Source organism: Ornithodoros turicata, chromosome 10, assembly GCF_037126465.1.
Source record: "Ornithodoros turicata isolate Travis chromosome 10, ASM3712646v1, whole genome shotgun sequence".
Classification (NCBI taxonomy): Eukaryota; Metazoa; Arthropoda; class Arachnida; order Ixodida; family Argasidae; genus Ornithodoros; species Ornithodoros turicata.
Window position 1 is genome coordinate 30,294,394 of NC_088210.1, and position 22,228 is coordinate 30,316,621.

Here is a 22,228-nt window from a genome sequence, read left to right on the forward strand (position 1 = left end):
ACATTTTTCGAGATTTATTTTGCGCACAAATACACGCTCCGACACCGAAAGACATGTCTCCCGGAGAGCGTGCTTTGCCTGCATAACTCGTGTGTCTTGCGGAATAGCAATCTCAAGGATACCTCCCATAGGAAGGAGCAAAAAGTGGGAGCTATGCAGTAGTAGAAGGAATCAGGGAGGAAATCATAAACGAAAAAATTGTAATGAAATTAAGGCAGTTGAGGAAAAACATATTAGAAATTGTATGGCATGAGAAAAAATTGTAATGCACCGTAAATACTTCTCGTAAGACATGTGGCTCTATTTTCCTGACATTGTGACTTTTCGTATCTGAGTGTTTGCACTCCAAGTGTCTATGTACGTTCATGCGCTCAGAGTTGTTTTTACGTTGTGCGGAGCGGCCGGCTTGTACGTTGCCCAAGCAGCGCAACACCTTGGACCAACATTGGACCCATATTGACAGTACTGGCGCAATCTTGGTCCAATCTTGGTCCAATATTGTGCCGACATTGCCAATATTTGTCCTATATTGTTCCAAGCTTGGTCCAGTATTGGGCCGACATTACCAATATTGGTCCAATATTGGGCCAAGATGTTGTAGTGCTTAGGCTGGCGGTGCCAATTTCTCCATGTTTTTCTTTTCCCCTCACTCACACACATTGTGATCGACATTTTTCCGTAGGTGGTTCGTGTGTATGAACTATGATTGAAGGTGTATCAACGGCTAAAACTTTTCTTTCTTCTTTCTTTCATTCATTCATTCTTTTCTTTCTGTCTTTCTTTCTTTCATTTCATTTCACCATAATACAATTGACAATTTCCAAAAACTGTGCGGGCACTTAGCTGATGCTAGTGACGGGCACCATGGCAACCTGGCATCATGCGCTCGCATAATGCCTCTTATATTTATTTCTGATAGCATATCAGTCTCTACCTGCGATATATATATATATGTTACGCCCCCCACTCTGCCGCTCCCTTTGCAGTCTTAACGAGTTTTAAACTGCCACGCAGAAAAAGAACAAACCATTTCAAACGGTGGACCTTCAGCGACGAAATAGTTTAACCAATGTCAAACTCTCCATCATCCAATCGTGCGAGGGCAGTTGAAAGTGAACGTGGTCCCTTATACTCTTAACGACTGGAACACAAAAGGAATGTGGGCCCAGCACTTCACTAAATCACGCGCGCTCCACACTTTCCTACCCCAACCTTTCCAATCTTCTTTGGACGCCGCTTGACAGCAGTAAGGGACATTTGAACGGAATCGACGCCGTACTGTTCCGAATAGATGGCAGGGTTACCGAAAAAGGGCAGACTGGTCCACTATCAACGGGTAACTCGCGAGGACGAAGGCTTCCTTCGAAGAGCGCTTTATTCGGGTTGACTCGCGCGTAGGTGTTTGTTGAAGCTTAGCGTTATGGGATTATGGAGGATTTGATACTGTTATAAAAGTGTCGTACTCAGTATCGTTTTGTAACGAGGGGCTACGTAAGCTCTCTTTCGTAAGATTGTGCTCGACGCAGCAAAGGAAGAGGATCCTCGAAAACTGAATTATCGCGCTTCATAAGAGAAACTGAGTAGTCATGTGCAATCAACAAATTTTTCCAGATTACAATAAGTTCCTATTTTCAGCAAGGTTTGGTAATGACTTTTTAGTGTGTCCTACTCTTAGAGATGAAAAAAAAAAAATTCACGAAACATAGAACTGATGAAAAAAAGAAAAGAAAAGCGCTTACACTCATCGTTTTCGGTGAAAACCGAAAAAATCGATAGTATTTTTACTCTTGTAGCTCCTATTTAGAGCTTTTATTTGGTCGAACTCAAAAACGCATACGTTTTCTTGATATTTTGGCCACGTTTATACATTATATTTTGCCGTATCTTCATATTTTTATATTCAGGATGGGAAATTTTCGACAATTCTTCTGACGCTGAGGAAGAAAAAAGGAAAATCTTCTTTCTTTCAATTTTTTTTTAGACCTCGCACCTCTGCACGCTCCACTCCCAGTTAGAAGTCACAAAAATTAGTTTTTTTTTCTTCTGTTTCTGTTTCAGCTCGCGCTGCAGGCGTCGTTCTGCGACCACTAATGTTATGTGTTAGCCAATAATGTCAAGAAATGAACCGCCGATCGCCCGTCGATCGCCCGTCGAACAACAACCACTGTTGCAGTTGACTACGTCCACCGGAGCGTATCCTAGCGCCGCGCTCTATAAACTTTCACCGTTAGCCCCATTCTTTTTTTTTTTATCCAGTGGGTTCCGTTTCTTTTCCGTTTCGCCTTTCTCCTTGATATGCTTCGCACCTCCTTTCTTTAGGCTAACGTTCACGTTCAAGTGATTCCGAACAACGAACCGAAAGTGAAAATGAAAAAATAAAAAAGGAGATGAAAAAAGAGATCAAATAAAGAAAAGGCGTTCTGCTATCCAACCCATTTCTCTCCCTTTAACCATTAAAGGATGGAGAAGGAAATTCATAACACTTAAGAAGCAAAAGGAAAAAGAAATGAGGGGAAAAGACATGCTTTTCTTTTTTTTTTTTTTTTGTGAAAGTACAAGTTCACCTCGGGAACCATCAGATCACCCATTGAATACTTCTCTGCGTTACATTGGTTTCACCGTTTTCGTCTGAGAAGCACGTTAGACTTTTTGCATCTGCTCTGACATCACGCGAGTGGCGCCAACGAATGCAGTACATCTTTCTGCCAAAACTAAAAGCTAAAACAAAAACACGTAAACAAACTGACACGAGGCTCAAGATGTCGAACGTACAAAAAAAAAAAAAAAAAATAGAACGAGTTCTAGATGATTTCGTATTCAGCGTTTGAGGTTCACAAAATACAAAATAAGCGTGTTGCGTGTGTATTGTCAGCAGAAAACAACACACCACAAATAGAATGTGGAATTTAAACTGGTCTTCCGTTTCTCTTATGAGGGGCGCTTTTTCTTCTTCTTCTTTTGCCGAGTACGCAAAGAACAACTGGGAAGTTGAGAAAAAAAGAAAGAAAACAAATGTTACTCGTTCTGTTCCAAAGTGTCGTCTGCATTTATTTTCGTCTGCGGAATAAAAAGGGGCGAGTCAGACGATGGAAGATCTAAACACGTTGATTTCTGCGAGGTCTCGCACTCGTTGCTTTGTCTGTCGTGGAATAATATACATATATATATAAAGTTGAAATAAAGGAATGCGGTTGACCACGAAAAATAAAGATATTCAATAAGGATCAGAAGGGGAGACAGTGCTTCTACAGGACAAGGTATAAAAGGGGAACTTGCGTCACCATAATATCCCATTCCTGTTGAAGACAGCGCTGCGAAAACGTCGAATACCCCCGTCGAAACGTCGAAACGTCGAATACCCCCTCTTAGTTTTTCATAAAGTTCCCCTTTTATACCTTGTCCTGTAGAAGCACTGTCTCCACTTCTGATCCTCATTGAATATATATATATATATATATCTGCAGTGAGGTGGGTGTTTGGACGTTTTGTTCTCGTCTCCTTTAACTCCATAATTTAAAGTTTGCACCTATATCATGATGTATTATATCAATTAATTCGTAGCTTTAAAGTCGCTATGGTTATGAGCCACACTACAGGTCTCATGAATACTGTTACCTACCTAAAGCCACAGGGTAATAATGGTATGGTGCTATTTTTAATATTGGCAGGGTGACGGTTCGATCTTAATAACACGCAAAAGCGATATGTAATACGTATCATGCGACTGCGTCAAGTCCGTCTTCATTGGCTCTTCAATGTGGCTGCGACGGCACACACCATCTTCTCATTCCGCTCACGTAGCAATGTGTCGATTACATGAACTAATTACATCCTTCCAGTCGTCAGCTTGTAATAGTGTTGGATACAGGTCTAACTTTCGTGTACAGTTTGCCAGGATGCGTTTACTCCATACCGACTCAGCCTTTGACCTTTGGGAGAGTTTTTTTTTTTTTTTTTCTTCTGGCTTTGGTGTCTCTTTCTTCGTTTTTTTTTTCTTTTTTCTTTTTTCGCCCTCCCGACCATGACGACTACAACAGCTGGTGCAGCGCAGAGCAACGCGGTGACCAGCCGCTTTTATCGCAGCTCCTCTAAACCCCGAAGTCAGTCCGGCACATGTCCGTGGAGGTGCTTACGTATTTATTCTACGCTGATGATGTAATTCCAGATGCAAGTACTCCGTAAATACACGCAAATGTTTTTTTTTATGTTTATCTTTCTCAGGTAATGAATGATCGGCTGGCGTAATTAAAGTTGTTATTTCTCGTAGGGGAGACCGGGTAAAGTTGTCACACGGGTCAGTTGTCACAGTCGCTACTTAAAGAAAAACGAAGCAGAACAGTTGGGCCGTTTTCCCGCTGTTTGTTGGCGGCACGAGCAACCACTAACTGAAGAAACTTTCATTGTCATGGAAAGTATGGCAAAGTGCACACAGCACAAGACGTGTTTCAGTCGCGAGTAAGTAAAATTTTATTTTCTCGCAATTTTCAAATTTTGCGCGACACACACTAAAGCTCTAAAGAATGCACGCGTTCGTAACGTTCACTCAACTTTCGGAAATCGTTTCACTGATTTTCAGCGGAATACGTTCTACATTCGAGTCCACTGCCGAGGGGTAAATTGATTGCGGGTATCGTAGGGGTAAGTTGTCCCATATGAGGTGGGGTAAGTTGTCAAGTGCTTCAACTGGTAGAGCAACTGACAGTGCAAGCTACATCCGCGACAAAGTGTTTCAGTAGCTGTTTTAGTACATCGTAGAGATCGTGTAATTTTTGGGGGGGCTGCTTTTTACATTCACAGTGCCAGTCTACCAGCCGGCTAGCTTGCACGAATCCTGTACGGTTAGGACAAAACGTGGAAATATAAAATGTAAGGCTTAAGACAATAGGTACCTCTCTACTCGCTTAGTACGTTTTCCATATGCACTCCCAATGGTATTGGGTACACCTCCACAATAAAGATTACGAGAACATGCAGCTGAGGCAACCTGACCCTTCTCGTGTGATAACCTTCCCCGCTACTGGGGCGTATTGTCACACTTGACGAGCTCCGTGCAAATGTCTTTTGTAAACTGTTTTTGAAAGCCAGCTTTAGTTTAATGTGTGCGTTGTGGTGGTCAAAATGTCGCACTAAAATCCAGCGTTGGTATCTTCGATCTGACAAACGTACTTTCGTCACGGCAAAGTCAGAAATAAAAGCTCTCCCCGGTCTTCCCTACATGAAAATATGCGCTTCAGTATTTGCGCTATTTAAATACTTTATTTATGGTTTGTATATTTAAGTACTCTACCTCGCTTGTGTTTACGCTAACTACATAAATCAATTCTTTAAATGTATCGTGTATCTATATTTAAATACATTAAAAGTGTTTTCGTGACCTCAATCGCTGGACACATTAAGGCTGAAGTATTCTGCAGGTTAATTTTTTGATTATTTTGACAATTTACAATTCTCAAAAAGTTATGTCTGACGTCTGAGTTGCATTTCTGTAATGGCTGCACGAAACCGAATAACGTGCAATACGTACCACAAGGCTTTGATCTTTCATCTGGTTCATGTGTACCACCCACGTGTAAAGACTCGCATCTAAACAAATCCGTCAACAATCCAACGCGAACACGTGGGCGCACTAACTGCACCGTCACTTACGACCACGACCTACTAGATTATAACGACCATGTCACAATCGGCAAACCCTATGAGGTGCCTGTCCGCACGATCCGCCAGGGGCGCAACTGACGCGCCCTGGCAGACTGGCGCACGATTGGACGATGGAAATTTGAATTCTGAACTCGCAGAAGCGTATGTACGACAACCGTAGCAGACGACAGCGATAGCTCCTATGAAAACGCGTAGAATGATGATAATAATCAACCTCAGAATTAAACATCTGTGGAAGTCCACAGCTTGTACAGAAATACTAAGGTAAGCTGAAGTACAAAGTAGTGTAGAAGTTGAGGAAGCAATAACAAGGACGATCAGAAGCGCCACCGCTGCCTTCCAAAAATGCGGCGCATGGGAGGGGTGCGCCTAACGTGGTCGTTATAATCTAGTAGGTCGTGCTTACGACGCACGAAGCAGTCGGGTATTCGTACCGAGTGATAAAATCGACCCGAATTCCAATTTAATTGCGAGAAAAACAAAGAAAAAATCGGCACGTGCCGTCAGAAGTCTTCCGACTGAACATCTAATTATGACATACTCTACCCATATACAGTGTCTTCATACGTGCGCTCTCTCGTGTATATTCCAGTGCGCTGCCAGGCTCTAACTCAACACATTAAAAAAAAATTGTTTTCACGCAGCTAGACCATCACAAAAAGGTGGCCCTCGGGATATATAAAATAAAGACGGATTGTGCACGCTACAGTGACTTCAAAAAGTGGTGCGCGAATCCGTCATGAATTGTGCAGTGCGGGTTTATTTCGTAATCTCCGGAATCCTTCCTCTTCCGCCAGTGGAAAGGGGGGATCCCGTTCCTTCTTACCCTCTTGTAATCCCCTGATAATGAAGCTCTTCGGGGGCTTCGATTAGTGTTTGTGTAACTGATTCACATTGAACGAATATTAAAAGGACAGGATGTAAAGGAGGGGAGCTACTTTGAAACTTCGCGACAGGGAAACTTTATTTTGGATGATAATGTGGTGAGGGAGAGAGAGAGAGAGAGAAGGTAAACGAATTGAAGAGAAACGAATGTTGTGGGAAGCGTGACAGCTGCATGAGCTCAGCATGTCATGGTCGGTGTCGTGCATCTTCTTTGTTCAGCTTGATTAGCGGTTCTCCGAAATGTTTACGTGCAGTGTTGCGAAAATGTAATGCTCCTATAATAGCTGCTGTAATGCGTGGAAATCGATATAGGTATTGGTCAGAACTGTACGGAAATAAGTAGGTCATTCTCAGAGAGGTACTACACTCTTAAAAAAAGAGCTTCACCGCATAAGACGCTCCTAGCCAACCATCGTCCCGAATGACAACGTTCTTTCCACTGATTTCCTGAAAACGGGGGGGCGTACGTGCCTTTTTTGTAGCACTTACGTAGTACGTATAACTGGTACAAAAAAGAAAAAAAAACCGACCGCCTCCCGTTTTCAACAAATCTGGGGCGAGTACGATATCATTGTGGATTATGGTCCACTCCTAGAGTGGAAAACCTCCCCACTTCATCATCACAATATATATGTTGTTGTTGTTGTGGATTATGGTTGGCTAGGAGCGTGCTATGCGGTGAAGTTCATTTTTAAGTCCGTCCGTCTTTCTTCCTTTTTGTTTTGTGTTTTTTTTTCTTCTCTTTTTGTGCTATAGTCGTGATGGGGCCCACTTCTGTGTGGCCAGCAACGGCGAGCCGATCCTGCCATTACCCACCCACCCTCATTTTTAAGTAATGTAGATTCTACATTACAAGTTCTTTTTTTTTTTTTTCACTTGAGTGCCCCTCTAATGTCAGCATGGCTGATTTTCAACATGGTTCGTTACAACTGGGATCGTTACAACGGTTTGTAAGTCAATTTGCGTGTCTGCGCGTGCACGCATATGTTTTTCTCTCTCTCTCTCTCTCTCTTTCTCTTTTTTAAAGTGACAAAGAGCTAATAAATTGTGCGCTTGTTCAAAACTTGATTGTACACTCTTAAAAATGAACTTCACCACATAACACGCTCCTAGCCAACCATCATCTCCAGTGACATCGTCCCCTCCCCTGATTTGTTGAAAACAGGAGGCGTACGCCTTTTTTGTGACACTTATGCTGTTCATAGTTGTCACAAAAAAGGCGTACTCCTCCCGTTTTCAACAAATCACGGCAGATAACGATACCATTTGAGATGATGGTTGGCTAGGAGCGTGCTATGCGGTGAAGTTCATTTTTAAGAGTGTACGGGGACAACGTACCACTTTCTCCAAAAGATTGGAGAAGACGCGATCAGTGTCAAGAGTAATGCAAGACGTCATTTCGTTTTCCCTTTCGACGCCATATTCGATGGTTTCTCATAAAAAAAAAGAAACAGAGACTCCTTTGTCGAAAAAAACAACAACAAAAATAACAGAATAAAAATATAGAATTCAGAACAAAAAGTGCGAATCAATGAAAGCATTCATTTCATGGGCGACGTACATGGTCTTTTCACCTTTGATTGAAAGTTCCCTGTTCGCTCTCAACAAAGATTGTCTCTCATGCTGCTATTTCGCTTTTGTCCGAAATCTCCTAATTAAAGAAAAATAAATGAATTTTAGGTAATTAGTCCTCTTTTAGTTGCATACTTCCTTCGAGAGGATGTCCGCCTGGTCGTATAATTCAACTGCAAAAAAAAATTATTAAAAATCTTTAAAGGATAAAAAAAAACGCTTATATCTTCCCTTCTGCTGTGCGTTCCTATCCTTGGTGTGTTCGTAAAAGCGATTATGGCAGAGATTATGGTACAGAGATTGGGGTCGTATTTTTTTCTATGTCAGGCGAGTTTTATAATCTAATACTCCCATATGTGGTGAATGATTATCAGCAATAAATAAGCTCAGCAAATGATAGCTTGATAGCCTGCCTGATGAGCCTGTCAGTCATCTTGGATTTTTTTTTTTTTTTCTGGGATAGCGAAGTGAAAGGTTCTGCACATGAGACGGTGCTCATAGACGCCATGCAAGATGGTAGAACCAACCAGACAAGTTGGAGAAGGCAAACGACAACAACAACAACAATAAATGAAGGAGAAGTGATGATGCCATGGGATGCTTCCCAAACAAACAAACATACAAAGAAGATATAAAAACGTGACAAACCCGAAAACCCAGCGAAGAAGACGATGAGTTCCGGATTAAGGGCCTTCCAAGTAAATAAAAGGCAGCTACAATATCATCTTGTTTTGTGCTGAATTCTTAACGCATTGCTTACGTAAGTCTACTCTCTATGACGTAAGAAAAACCTGTGAATCATTTATTTGCAACTTCGCTTCATGATCTTAGACAGTTCGTGTGGCGTGGCCCAGGCAGCGCCAATATAATAATTGGGAGTAATTTGTTACAGCAATCCGGAACCGTTGTCGTAACTCAGGGTTTTCATGTGTGATGTCGATTGATTGATTGATTTGATATTGCGCATGGTCCTTTGTTTTTTGTCCTGCGTGCTGCAAATAATTTACTAGGGAATATACTGGGCACGAGGACGCTCTAGTAGTCTACTAGTAGTCGGTAGTGGTTAATGACAGCGTTATACCTGACGAAGAGGGTGTCTATGGAATCCATGGAAGATAATTGCGCTACACTCTAAGAAAAGAGGGTGTGAAAAGGTGGTAACTTCTATAGTTACCATCTGGGTCAACATAGCGTCTGATAAAGGGTGTAAAAGGGTGGTGAAAGCAATTATCATATATCCAAATTGCTACAAAAGCTCGTACGCCCCCCTCGCTCACAGAATCAGAAGTGGTAACCCTATCCTTCGTACACTCTTAAAAATGAACTTCACCCCATAGCACGCTCTCAGCCAACCATAATCTCGAATGATATCGTTATCTGCCCTGATTTGTTCAGAACGGGAGGCGTACGCCTTTTTTGTGACACTTATTCTGTTCATAATTGTCACAAAAAAGGCGTACGCCTCCCGTTTTCAACAAATCAGGGCAGATAACGATATCACTCGAGATTATGGTTGGCTAGGAGCGTGCCATGCGGTGAAGTTCATTTCCAAGAGTGTAGAAGTTATCACCTTTTCACCCTTTTTTCTTAGAGTGTGGCTGCACCGTATCGTGCACTCGCTGCCTACACATGATTCTTTTCGTGGATGGAGCAGTGCGTAGTACAGAATTATAATAAGCTGTTTTATCATGAAAAAAGGAGGAGGAAAGCTAGTATTGAAGCTAGTATTAGCGCATGTATTTGTAACGCTACGAAGGCTGCCAGAACGGGATTAAGCGCCGTTTTCGTTTACAAGCGTGTACGTTCCAACGCAAGTAATATTACCAGAATAGCTTTTACATAATAGATACCCCCCGTGGCGAAAGTGGTCCCGAAGAAACAGGAACAAAAAAGCAGGATACACACAAAGATTAACCGGCGGAAGAAGGAATCTTTTATCTTCCCCGGGACGCCATAAATAAGGCAGTGCGACTCAACCGGGATTACCGGAGGGACCTATCGTCCGTTTACAGGCCCAGTATAAGAAATAAAGCCTGTAATTGCGTCACCCTGTTACCTTTGGGGGGAGAAAAAGCCTATTCCATCGAGAAGGAAATGGTTCGGAGGAAAAAAAAGGCCGATCCCTTAACGTTATTCCGGTCCTTATTTTATACGACTATCGCAAGAAGACTCCCGCCCCCCACGCCGTCTTGACGCAGTTGTGTCTGCTATACTCGGGGTGATTTACATTCGGTGGATGAGCATCGTCGCTCTCGCGCCTCACTGTGCCACACTTCACCACACCAAAGGGGGGGGGGGTGATGGCAGGATCGGTTCGCCGTTGTTGGCCACACACAAGTGGCCACCGCACCAACCAGCTTCGCTACATAGCACGCTGAAGTCCAACCGATGTCCAAAGAGGTACCTTCATCACTCTTTTTTTTTTTCTTCTCCTACACGCTCAGAAATGAACTTCACCGCATGGCACACTCCTAGCCAACCATCATCTCGAATGATATCGTTGTCTGCGCTGATTTGTTGAAAACGGGAGGCGTACTCCTCTTTTGTGGCAATTATGAACAGCATAAGTGTCACAGAAATGGCGTACGCCCCCCGTTTTCAACAAATCAGGGCAGATAACGATATCATTCGAGATAATGGTTGGCTAGGAGCGTGCTACGCGGTGAAGTTCATCTCTAAGGGTGCGTAGGAGCAAAATCGTCTCAACTTCGGTTGAACCACTGCCTTAATTTTGTTCTTACTTTGTCTAACTTGAAATACGAAAAAGGGATGTAGGAAATTGTCTGACAGCAGATTTCAAATGATCTCGCAAATGAATAAAAAAATTGAAAATAGAAAGTGTGCTGAAAGTATATTTTGAGCTTGCGGGATTAATACGAACTCCTTAGAACAGATCTGCGCTTGGAGACGATACGATAAGACCTTAACCCTGCCGAGCTTGCGAGACAGAGTAGCGCGATTTAACGCGAATAAAAGAGACGGATCAATGCTTCTAACTGCAGAAGACGTGCGATTATACACGTTGACGATCAATGGTTTCATTCCTGACACGGGAACCCAGCGAGAGATAAATGGGTTTTTGAAAAGTAACAAAAAAAAAGAACAAGAATTAAGTAGGGACGAGGGAATGAAGCTCAGTGAATGTTCTATAACGTCTCGGAAGTGAGGCAGAAATATCGGGAAAACTTTAAGGACCATGCTCTGGAATTTAAATGTATTTCAATGCGGGGATATTGAAGAGACCGTGGAGTTCGGAAGCAGAGATGAAAAGCAAGAAAAATATTTAGCGTATTTCAATCGGTGAAATCGGATAATACTCAGTAGGAGTGGACTTAAGAGCAAATATCTTATTCGTGTGATAGAAGGAAATAACCTAGCTGGGCGTACTACAGCATATAATTTTCTTTAATGTTTCTTGCGTATTCTCTTCCTACATTTCTTTTTTCTTCCTTTTCGTTTTTTTTTTTTTTCGATGAAGAGGGTTCACTCGAAACGTCAACTGTTGTTTTTCCACACATTCTTCGTTTTTCCTCTTCGCGTACACCGGTCCCAGTTTTTTACTCTTGTGTTGTCTTCCTACTTAAGCTGTTGTTTGGCTGCCGACATTCTTACAAGGAAATGTCCAAATTTTAGCTCTTTTCAAGAGGAGGCGGGGGGATATATTTATTAGAACAAAGAAAAGGAAAGGACAGCCAAACGATATGTCGGCTTGCTATTCCGCAAAAAAAAAAAAAAACGATGAGAGCAAATAATTAGGCAATAAAGGGTAAACTAATAAAAGGTGAAAGAAGAATAAGATAGAATAAAGACAAGTAAGATTTAAAAAAACAAAGATGAGGGGGGTAATGTGTATGAGGGTGAGAGGTGCGGGTGGGGCACTGACGAATCAGATGACAAGACTTGAGACCCCACTTTCTTTTCGGGACCAGTTGCAGACCACGAGAAAATTGGGAAGTGACTGGAATGAGTTTTTTTTTTTTTTTTTTGCAGGGAAGGGAGAGTAATTGCAGGCCAGGGGAGTAGAAGCTGTAATTACTCCCTGATCCGTCCCCTGTGACCGTTACGCAATTCTTCCTATTTTCCTTTTTTTTTCCCTTAGAGTGTAGGAAGGCTGCTGCGTAGGGTCCTGTGGCTACCACGGGAAAACATCCCACGTCATCATCACTTCTCCTTCATTTATTGTTGTTGTTGTTGTTGTTGTTGTTGCAGCGTATGCTGCCCGAGTTCCCCACTATACTTAAACGAGTAATCTCTTGATTTCACGCACGTTATTAGCGTGTAACCTGCGTATTATCATTAGTATTAGCGTTAACAACTAGCATTATACATTGTCAAGTCACGTGAAGTGCTCCAAATCGCTGCTGCAGTTAAATGAATAAACACAGTGTATCATGTAAAATGCTCGCATAACGTTAAGAGCTGTCGCAATTATTAAAGGAGCAAGGAAGAGAGATTTAGCACTGGTCACTCACTGAGCTGTGCTCTTACATACCGTTGAGCACTCGTCAAGCAATGTACAGGGTGTCCTAAGGTAGCCATGCGGGGTAGTTTGTATACATATCCATTCGTGGTAACTTCAGCCAATTGGACGAGGACAAAAGGAGAGGCACAAACTCAGGCTGAACTCACAACTTTACTGTACAAGGGAGATTACAAGGATGACTAAAATCGCTGCTCGCGGTCCATAGCACCCGAGAAAAGCCAAGAACAGGTTAGTTGGGTGGTTCTCTTGGCTTTTGCTTGGCTTTGCTGGTGCTGTGGACCGCGAGCAGCGATTTTAGTCATTCTTGTAATCTTCCTTGTACAGTAAAGTTGTGAGTTCAGCTTGAGCTCGTGCCTCTCCTTTTGTCGTCGTCCAATTGGCTGAAGCTACCACGAATGGATACAGAGTGACCGCGATAAATGTGGTAGGAAATTTTTAAAAACAGGAATTGATTGATGGGTAAAAGCATATAAAATGAAGACGTTAGTCCCAAACCACTCGGGACAGGCTACTCCAGGACGAGTTATTTAGGGCTCATTATATGTAAAAGAAATGAAGGAAAAGAAGGGTGGGGGAAAACAGAAGAAAAACGAAAACCATAGAAATCTATACACTTTGTGGGGCACACGTGCCAAGACGCGAGTGGGAAAAAATAGGGGAAATGCCTCTCTTTCGATTACGATAATTGGCTATATATATTATTCGTTAAGCGGACCATCTTGTGGTAGGAGGACCTCCTGGTGCGTTGCCCCTGGAGCATGAAAAAAAAAAGGCATTTCCTTATTTCCCTATTTTCAACAACAACAACAAAAATCTGAGCGCAGTTACCTGTATACTTCACAGGTACCACCATGCACACTATTTTCGCTGTACGGCGACCCGTCACTGCACAAATAAACTTTATAAAAAGCTCAATAAAAAAAAAAACAGTCAGGAGCGGTGCGTGACGTAGTATCAGCGTATAGCGACCAGCAGCGAGGACTTATTTCCCACACTTTAGAAACAGAACTTCACCGCACAGCACACTATGCGCCAACCACTGCGCAGAATGATAGGGTTGCTGCTGCTCCTTTGAAGCTCTCTTGCCTCACGCATTACAAGTTGAACGGTCAATACGGCATTCGTAACGCTTACAATAATCCTTAGTGCACCCTTCGTCCACATTCCGCACCGGCGATCGCGCGCGGTGTTGACTCCGTGGTGCGACGCTCAACTAATTAAGACCCGCATTGTGAACGAAGTCTGAACAATATATAGTTGCATCCGCAGATTTATATGGCGGTGTTAAAGGCGGCACCCGACTTGTGAGGCACACAAATGAGCGGCCCGGACATTGCCGTCAATAGGATTGCACAAGGGGTTCAAGTCTTTGAAGGAGACGCCGTTCAAAGCTATACTTTTGAGAGTTGCGCTAATTTGAAGAGAGAAAAAAAAAAAACTTCTTTGGGTGCCTTCAATGGTGTAGGTTGGCGCCGGCGGCGAAGGCAGGGTTATTTAATTACTGTCAAAGTAATTAAGTGTAATGACTCCATCGGGAGACATCAAAGGAGAAGCTGGAGGCGAGCTTCTCGAGACCTCGACGTTCAATAACGTTGTCGGGTTGAAGCTGAGGTACGAGAAGGTTGTCGACTGGGGTGAATGCTCTTTCTAAGAAAAATATCTCTAGCCTGACAAGAATAACTGCGTTTTGCTTCATTTCTTGGTATTTCTGGAGCGTTATATCCTGCTAAGTGTAACAAAAGTGTGTAAGTGCTCGGTGTAACAAAACTGTGAAACGAAGTACCATTGTAAAAGCGACATGCACACCGTGAACAAATTTTGCTATTGAACATATAAGTAAAATGCGAGCGAGATTTCATTCTTTAAGACTTGCATTCTGTAAGACTTAAGTCATAGTATCGACAACAAATTCGTCCACCTCCTTTGCAGTCATGCATTCTAAAACAGAAGTCTAACCATCTAACCCTAGCAAAAAAAAAAAAAAAAACGGCCTCAGTACTGTTTTGCCAGTTTGCTTTCGCAAAACACACACAAACCCTTCCCACATTGTAAGGTCGCAGAGTAATCCACAGAATCGCCTTTTCCCTCGAAACATCCTAAATCAACTCAAACTTTAGTTCGAGTCCTTGCTTTCTCACGAAAGAACTTTTCCACAGCCACAAGACGGAAGCTACGTAAGAGAATTTGCTGTCCTCCCCTCCCCTCCCCCACCCCCATCTCGACCTCCTGCGAAAGACCCTCTATTTTCTTAAATCACTGGCTTTCTAAACAAACATAATCCGCAAACAACCCTCTTCTGAGATCCCGCACAAAAAGGGCGAAGACAAACACATCTAACGACTGCGACGAACGTGCGCAACATAGGAACCAGCGCGACATCCTGGAGGGAAAACAAGGGAATGATTAGGTAGGACCAATGGGGAGCGTATATATATATATACACCTTACGAGCGACTAAAATACGGGAGTCGGGTCAACCTTATGTCGCGAAGCATGGAAATCAGGAAGTCGTACTTCCGCACGTGTGCGGGTGGTATTTCTGTCTGTCACGCTCGTCCACAGCTCCTCCCTTGTTATGATGCACTGCAAGAAGCAGTGCACACAGTACGTTGTGCGTCTTTCTTTATGCTGGACGCGTATTACGGCGTAATGTACGGTTGGGAGATAGTGGTGTAGTCGTGGATTCTCGTCACGTCGAACGTATTTACTTTGTGACCTTTTTGGGGTGGCGGGAGGAGGGGAGGAATGACGCGCGGAAGAAAACGGAGGTTGTAATTGCCCTTCTTGGTTCTCTGGAAACAGAGATCATTATCGCGCGAAAAAGAAAGGAGTCCCCCGTTAAGGAGCTGTAGAGCGAGACAAAGCAGCACGATATAGTAATTACGACGGTGAGTAAGAAAACAAGTTCTCCTCATTTACTGCAACTTTACTTAACAAGTAAGGGGGGAAAAGAGGCTTTGAAAAAAGGCAAAAGTTACATATATTAAAGCTAGAGTTTTCGGCATTTATTCCTGGGGACATTCGGCGGGTGTTCTTCGGCGTTTATATGTTTTGTCAAATTTAGATATCTTCGATTTTTTCGCCAAAAATAAATGCCGAAAAATCGGCAGCTATAATGACTCAAACAATAATAATAATAACTTCATTTTTGTTCAGGTACCCAAAAACAACCGCTAGGGTCAAACAAGGAGGGCAGCTCGGTAGAAAAACTCAGAGAGAGAACATTGAGAACGCGAAGAATTGCCTTTCATTTGTTGGAGGGTTCCACGTGTTCTTGAACCCCCTTGACCCACTGATAACATTGTTACAGGGCAAGGTTTTCCCCTGAACTAGAGACTGCAGAGACGAGAAAAAAAACTGCGAAGAAGTGCGTCATAATAATGACAGAGAGCAACGTTCGTCCATTATCGGCCATTTTATTTACTCTCATCGTGCACGAATTTCAAATAACATTTAAACGAACATTTCTCCCTGATGACAATATCAGGTAACCCACACATAGCGTTATTAGATAATTATGAACAACATAAGTGTCACAAAAAAGGCGTACATCAACCGTTTTCAGCAAATCGAGGAGGATAACAATATCATTGGAGATTATGGTTGGCTAGGAATGTGCTATGCGGTGAAGTTAATTTTTAAGACATAAGTGTGGCCAACAACGACAAGTCGGTTTTCATCACCACCTCGTTTTTAAGAGTGAATAATGCTTGGAATAAAGGCCAGTGCAAAAGGCATTCCCTTGTATTCGTGTTCGCTGCCTCTTAGCCGTGCAAATAGATCTGTAAAAGAATAAAGCAACTTTTCTTTTTCCTCCCCAGCGAGCGTAATACGGTTATCACGAGGCTGCAGCCAGGATGTGCCAATAAAAGCCGATAAAAGCCGCGCAGCGACCATAAACAAAATATACAACAATTTATACAGATTGAGTGCCAATATGTTCAGGATCATTATCGCAGAGAAGAAAGTTTTTTGCGAAAAAAAAAAGTTAAAAACAAAGGGATGATGAAAAGGAGGTGTAGGTAGATTGAAAAGACAAAAGGCACGAGCTGGAACAGGCCAAATGAGCAGCAGCTCGCGAGCCGCTAACAAAGTCAGGTGCTCCCCATTTTAGCCTGGTTGCACATCGTAAATTGTATTACCCCTCGCTACTTCTGTGTACGGCAGCCAGGGAACCAAAATAGGAATGAAAGCCGTGAAAACGTAGGAACTGAAGAGTGTACACGTAGGAGACGGCAGAGGCCTGTGCAGATCTCCAGAGCGTGCTAGACATCGCCTCTTTTTCTGTTAGAATCGAAAAACTCGACTGAATGTTTTGGCTTTGTTCACGCACGGCTTGAATCGACTTATTGAAGGCGTGGTTTACCTCTTCTTGGGGAAACGGTTAAAAAATGTATTTTTGTTACATGGTACATTCTTTATGCGAAAGTGCTCGTTCAGTACTCGAAAAACTGACTGTCTCGGTAAACCGCATGCGTAAATCAAGCGGGTCTGATGAAGCATCGTTAGCACTGGTTTCGGAATACACTGTACACTACTGAAATTTAACTGCATTCACATATATCATTAAAGCTGTCAGTATATAGACTGGGAAATATGTATCGTGTTGAGTGATTCTGTGCTCGCAGCCTGTAAGTAGAAGTTCCCAAGCAGGACTTGTGATGCGACAAGTTATTATTTTCTTAGCAGTATACACTCTCATAAAAAAAGGGGTGAAGCAGTTACACCTTTTTAGGAGGTAATAGTTGTCGCATACGTTGTGCCTGAAAGGTTGCAAAGTTTTACCAGCTATACCTACGAATGGTAGGGTTACCGCTTCTGATTCGGTGAGCGAGGGGGGCGTACGCCTTTTTGTAGCAATTTGGATATATGATAACTGCTTTTACCACCCTTTTACATCCTTTATCAGACGCTATGTTGACCTAGGTGCTTACTATAAAAGTTACCGCCTTTTCACACCTTTTTTTTTTCTTAGAGTGTAGACAACAACAACATATATATTGTGATGATGAAGTGGGTTAGAGTGTAGAGACATCATTGCAACCAGTCGAAACCGTGTGGGGCAACGCACAAAAAGTTCATATACATAAGATAAGATCCTGATACGAAGATAAGATCCTGATCCTCATACACATGTGAGAGATTAAAGAAGCAAATAACACCCCGTGTTGGACAAACAAACAAGCATTTAACGTCGCGCCAAATCAAATCACTTGACCAACAAGTGCTTGTTTTCAAATCGTTCCATACTCCTTAGAAGTGTTCTGAAGTTGCTTACCGCCGTTTCTTTGCGGCTGTTGAGTGGCAACTATTCTTACGAGAACACAAGGTATATGGGTTCGAGACAGTCAGACCAGGCAGAGTTTGTTGGGCAGAATGAACGTGACGAATTGCAGTGATGACGTTACGCTCACGACCAGCTGTACGTGTGACCTAATCAAACATCAGCCAATGTCGTGCTGAACACTGGGAGGTGGCGGGTTCGATTGCTACCGTCGGCCGTGCTGTCTGAGGTTTTCCCTTGTTTTTCCGGAAGGCTTTTCAGACGAATGTCGGCACAGTTCCCCCCTGAAGTCGGTCCGGGACGCATAATAACCCCCGTGTCCCCCACTCCTTCATGCTGTCCTCTCTCCATCTGTCCACGTCTGTAGGCCGCTCATAGCCACAGTTGTTTCGCGGTGCTAACACGGAATTTAAAAAAAATTAAGTATCAGTATATTTCCGCGCTAACATTACTTGGCATTTGTGCTACTCTACCGTTATTTAGGTCCGTTTTCTCATTCCATGCGGTTTCGATCATAGTCATCAGCGTCTCCCCTGTAGCCGACAAAGCCCCGACGACGAAGAAGAAAACTTCCGACATATACACCGTATCAAAGGCCTCTTCAAAGTTGACCTCATTGATGACACCTCGGTGTATATAAATAGAGTATATGAGCTTATTCTGATGTTGACCGGAGATGGTTTCGGGTTCTGCATTACATCAACGACGACCTATTCCTGCGATTTCGAAGGTGCACTCTCAGAAATGAACTTCACCGCATAGCACGCTCCTAGCCAACCATCATCTCGAATGATATCGGTATCTGCGCTGATTTGTTGAAAACGGGAGGCGTACGCCTTTTTTGTGACCATTACGAACAGCATAAGTGTCACGAAAAATGCGTACGCCTCCCGTTTTCAACAAATCAGCGCAGATAACGATATCATTCGAGATGATGATTGGCTAGGAACGTGCTATGCGGTGAAGTTTATTTTTAACAGTGTAGGATTATTGTTAGTAACTAGCAGGGGGAGCCATGATGCTTTGCTAGTTGCTTACTAAGGACATTCATGATGCATAATATATATTTGGATGTTTTAGTGCGCACAAGTATGACCCCTTTGTATATGCGCCTTGGCTGCATCCTTATGCATTCTGCCAAGCGCGTTTAAATCGGGTAGGTTTATAATTTATAGTTTACGAGGATGTCTACGTAAGGGCGGATGCGCTGCATACTTCAGGACACCGCTGCAACGTACCGCTGCGTTTAGACTCCGCTGTAACGTAGACGTCAATTTAAACTTCCCTTAGTTGCTTAACGCTCAATAAACACCCCTTTTTTCTTATTAATCCCTCTACTTCACTTTTCCACATCTCATGTCTTTTGTACTCACATGATTCGTGGTCATCCGGCATTGTTCTGAATTATTTCCAAAACGTTAATTCAACGAAACGAATTTTCGTTTCAAAGGGGGTGAGGGGGGGTGTCCGTGTGTGTGTGCCACCCATGCGTATATTGTGACTACTAGATTACGTATGGTTCTCATCACGAAGTCTTGTGCAAAGTGTACATGCAACATGTACATGCAACATGAACATGCAACTTGTACATGCAACATGAACATGCAACTTGTACATGCAACATTGGTCCAATATTGGGCCAAGGTGTCGTGCTGCTTGGGTGTACGCTTCGCAGTCCCCCTGTGACAAGGTTTCATATAGTTTGTTCAAATCTACTGCAATAAAAATACTTTTAAATTTTGTGCATTAGGAAAACAATTCGCATCCTACATCATAGCAAATGTTCTTCAAAGCAAACGCTTCAAACGCAATATCCTTCGGCACGACTTTAGGAAAGAAACAATATGAAAGTCTCATATGGCAGCTGCTTCACATTCCAGGATACGCGGGTGGCAAATAAAAACGCATTCTCCAAAATTCGACTCTGAGTTCGGCGGAGGGTCACTGGCAAACGTAGCGAGCGTTTTGGAGATACGGCGCTATAGGCATATGAAAGTCTTTTCAGCCAAGTAAACATCGACATGAAAGGGGAAAAGAAGATGCACGTAGGAGATGCGCATAACTTCACCGTTTCTTCAACAACAACAACAACAATAAATGATGACGAATCCTCAAGCAACGCGTGGTGCCATGCATTGTACACGCATTTACCAGCGATGGGGTCTATGATGTTGGGAGATGCAAGATTGGAGGGGTGCACACGTGGGAGAAAAATAGTAATATTAAAAATAATTAATTAAGACGAATTAAAATCAAATTACAACAAATTTAATGAAATGAATAGTAATTACTAATTTTCGTTGAAATCCTGATGAAAAATGTTGTTTCGGTGACGCAGCTATTCAGCATATTTTGTGCGAGAAAAGTCTACCTCAAATACCGCCCACTTTTCGAATTGCGTTGCACGCTGTTTCATATTGCCATTGCAGATTACCTCCAAATTCGTACTCTCCCACGTGACCTTCTGACGGTACTTCTACGTATGCTGATGTCTTATTTGAGACGAAACTGCTGTATACAGCGCTGCTATAGCGATAAGTTTTAAATAATTAGTTATAACGATTGATTGAGTACATGATGGTGATTAGTTGACCCAACCCTCGCTTTCCGGATGCCACGACATACCTCTCGTCAAGATGCTGCAACAACAACAACAACAACAACTTTATTTTATGGTGATATTTGAGGTGTATCAATGACCAATCTCCCCCCCCCCCCCCCTTCTCCTGCGCTATGAATCAACTCCATAGTCAAATCCAGCCCATCAACGCTCTTGTCTAGAAATACTACCAACATTTCAGGATAACGTAGGACTTCGGTGCTCGCTGTGAGGTTTATCATAATAATTATCATAATATTTCCACTAGATTACCGCGAGATTACCGCGATTGGGTCGATGAAACGACCCAATCGTAATCGTCAAAATAAATTTTTGTTGTTATCGTTAGTTATAATTTTAAACTGATTGATTGAGTCGTGAGTTACAAATTCGTGTACTACGGTGCCGTCATTGAGCTGCGGCTTCCATTTTCTGGTAATACCAATGGCGTGACATTTTTCGGAGTAGAATAAAGGCAGGTACGAAAAGTTATCGAGCTTTAGATATTTTATCGGCATAAGTTTTGCTACTCAGCTAGACAGAAAGAACGCTTGCGGTGTCTTTATGAAATGAATATTTCTCCCTCGCGTAATTACTTTCTTTTTGTATCTAGGAAAAGATAAGGCAAAATAAAAAACGTCAGGAATATATATCTCGGTGAAGTTCTCTAACGAGTATTTGCACTTGTACTGAGGATTATTATTTGCTGTATTCAGAGCGTTTCTATCTTCGGTACTTGGTGCGTTTTGTCACAAGAGAAGCCGAAGCGCTTGATTATGATATCAAGAAGATTTCGCTAACAAGAAACTAACTAACAAGGAAGAAACAACTCGCTAACAAGAAAGAAACAAGAAATCAGGCAGGTAACTCATTAGAGGGTAGTGGATCCTTTCTTGTGAAACAGTGCACCTCGCCGCACGGTAAACAAGACGCTCTTTTTTTTTTGTATCTTGCTTATCTGTACTTGTTTTCGTTCGTAACCTGTTTCTCGAGTAATCTCGTTAATGGCGTTATTACTTGGCTTTTCTTCTCTGCAGTCATTTTCTTACGAAGGCAACAACAATATCCAACGAACCATGCTGAACTGTTTTGTCAGCGTACCGAATGGAAGTTTGGGGGCTGCGCATTGTGGGGAACCCAGGTACGTCGTTTGTCTTTCTTTGTTAAGTGGCTACAGTCTGCATGTATAAGGAGTGAAGTTAAAGCCTGTGCCCATCCGTTGCGGTCTGCTGTGAAGCGGGCTTTCACTGCACTGGCGCTGTGTGCGCAGGAGGAGCAGCCAAGTACACGAAAGCAAAGCAGGCTAATTGCGCGAAAGCGTACACTTGAAAAGTGACAATGGAACGATAACAGAAATATGCACCGTGCTACGCAGCTGAAAACTCACGACTTTCAATGTTTTTAGATTCACGCATACGTCTATTTGGAGCTCGAACAGCGTCATGCGCATTATCCAGCATGTCAGTACGTTTGAAGCTAAAAAAGCACAGAGACGATGACCTCAGTAGCTATATGTCTCTGCAACGAAACTTCAAATGTTGCAACTCCACATAAACCCTTTCATAGGCGTAAAGAAAATCGATTCGTTTTCAGAACACGGAAGGTATATATATATATATATATATATATGTATAGGCTTCTGCCGCTAGACTTCTCCGGCTTGATTATATCCCTTTTGATAAAGCTGAAATGGGAGGAAAAAATCCGGTGCGTGATAATGGGGCGCGTTTCTGCTGATGACCTCCGG

The 22,228-nt window shown here is 42.7% G+C and overlaps 1 protein-coding gene and 1 long non-coding RNA gene across 2 annotated transcripts in view; one reads left to right on the plus strand and one right to left on the minus strand.

Annotated features, from left to right (window-relative positions):
• The window catches only part of LOC135369839 (probable cationic amino acid transporter), a 152,975-nt gene that overhangs the window by 86,592 nt on the left and 44,155 nt on the right, over positions 1 to 22,228 (minus strand). The window lies entirely within an intron of this gene.
• LOC135369845 (uncharacterized) overlaps positions 1 to 22,228 on the plus strand; it is a 73,605-nt gene that overhangs the window by 28,790 nt on the left and 22,587 nt on the right. The window contains exon 2 of the long non-coding RNA XR_010415133.1: positions 21,519 to 21,622. This is a non-coding gene — a long non-coding RNA (uncharacterized LOC135369845). The remainder of the gene's footprint in view (positions 1 to 21,518; positions 21,623 to 22,228) is intronic.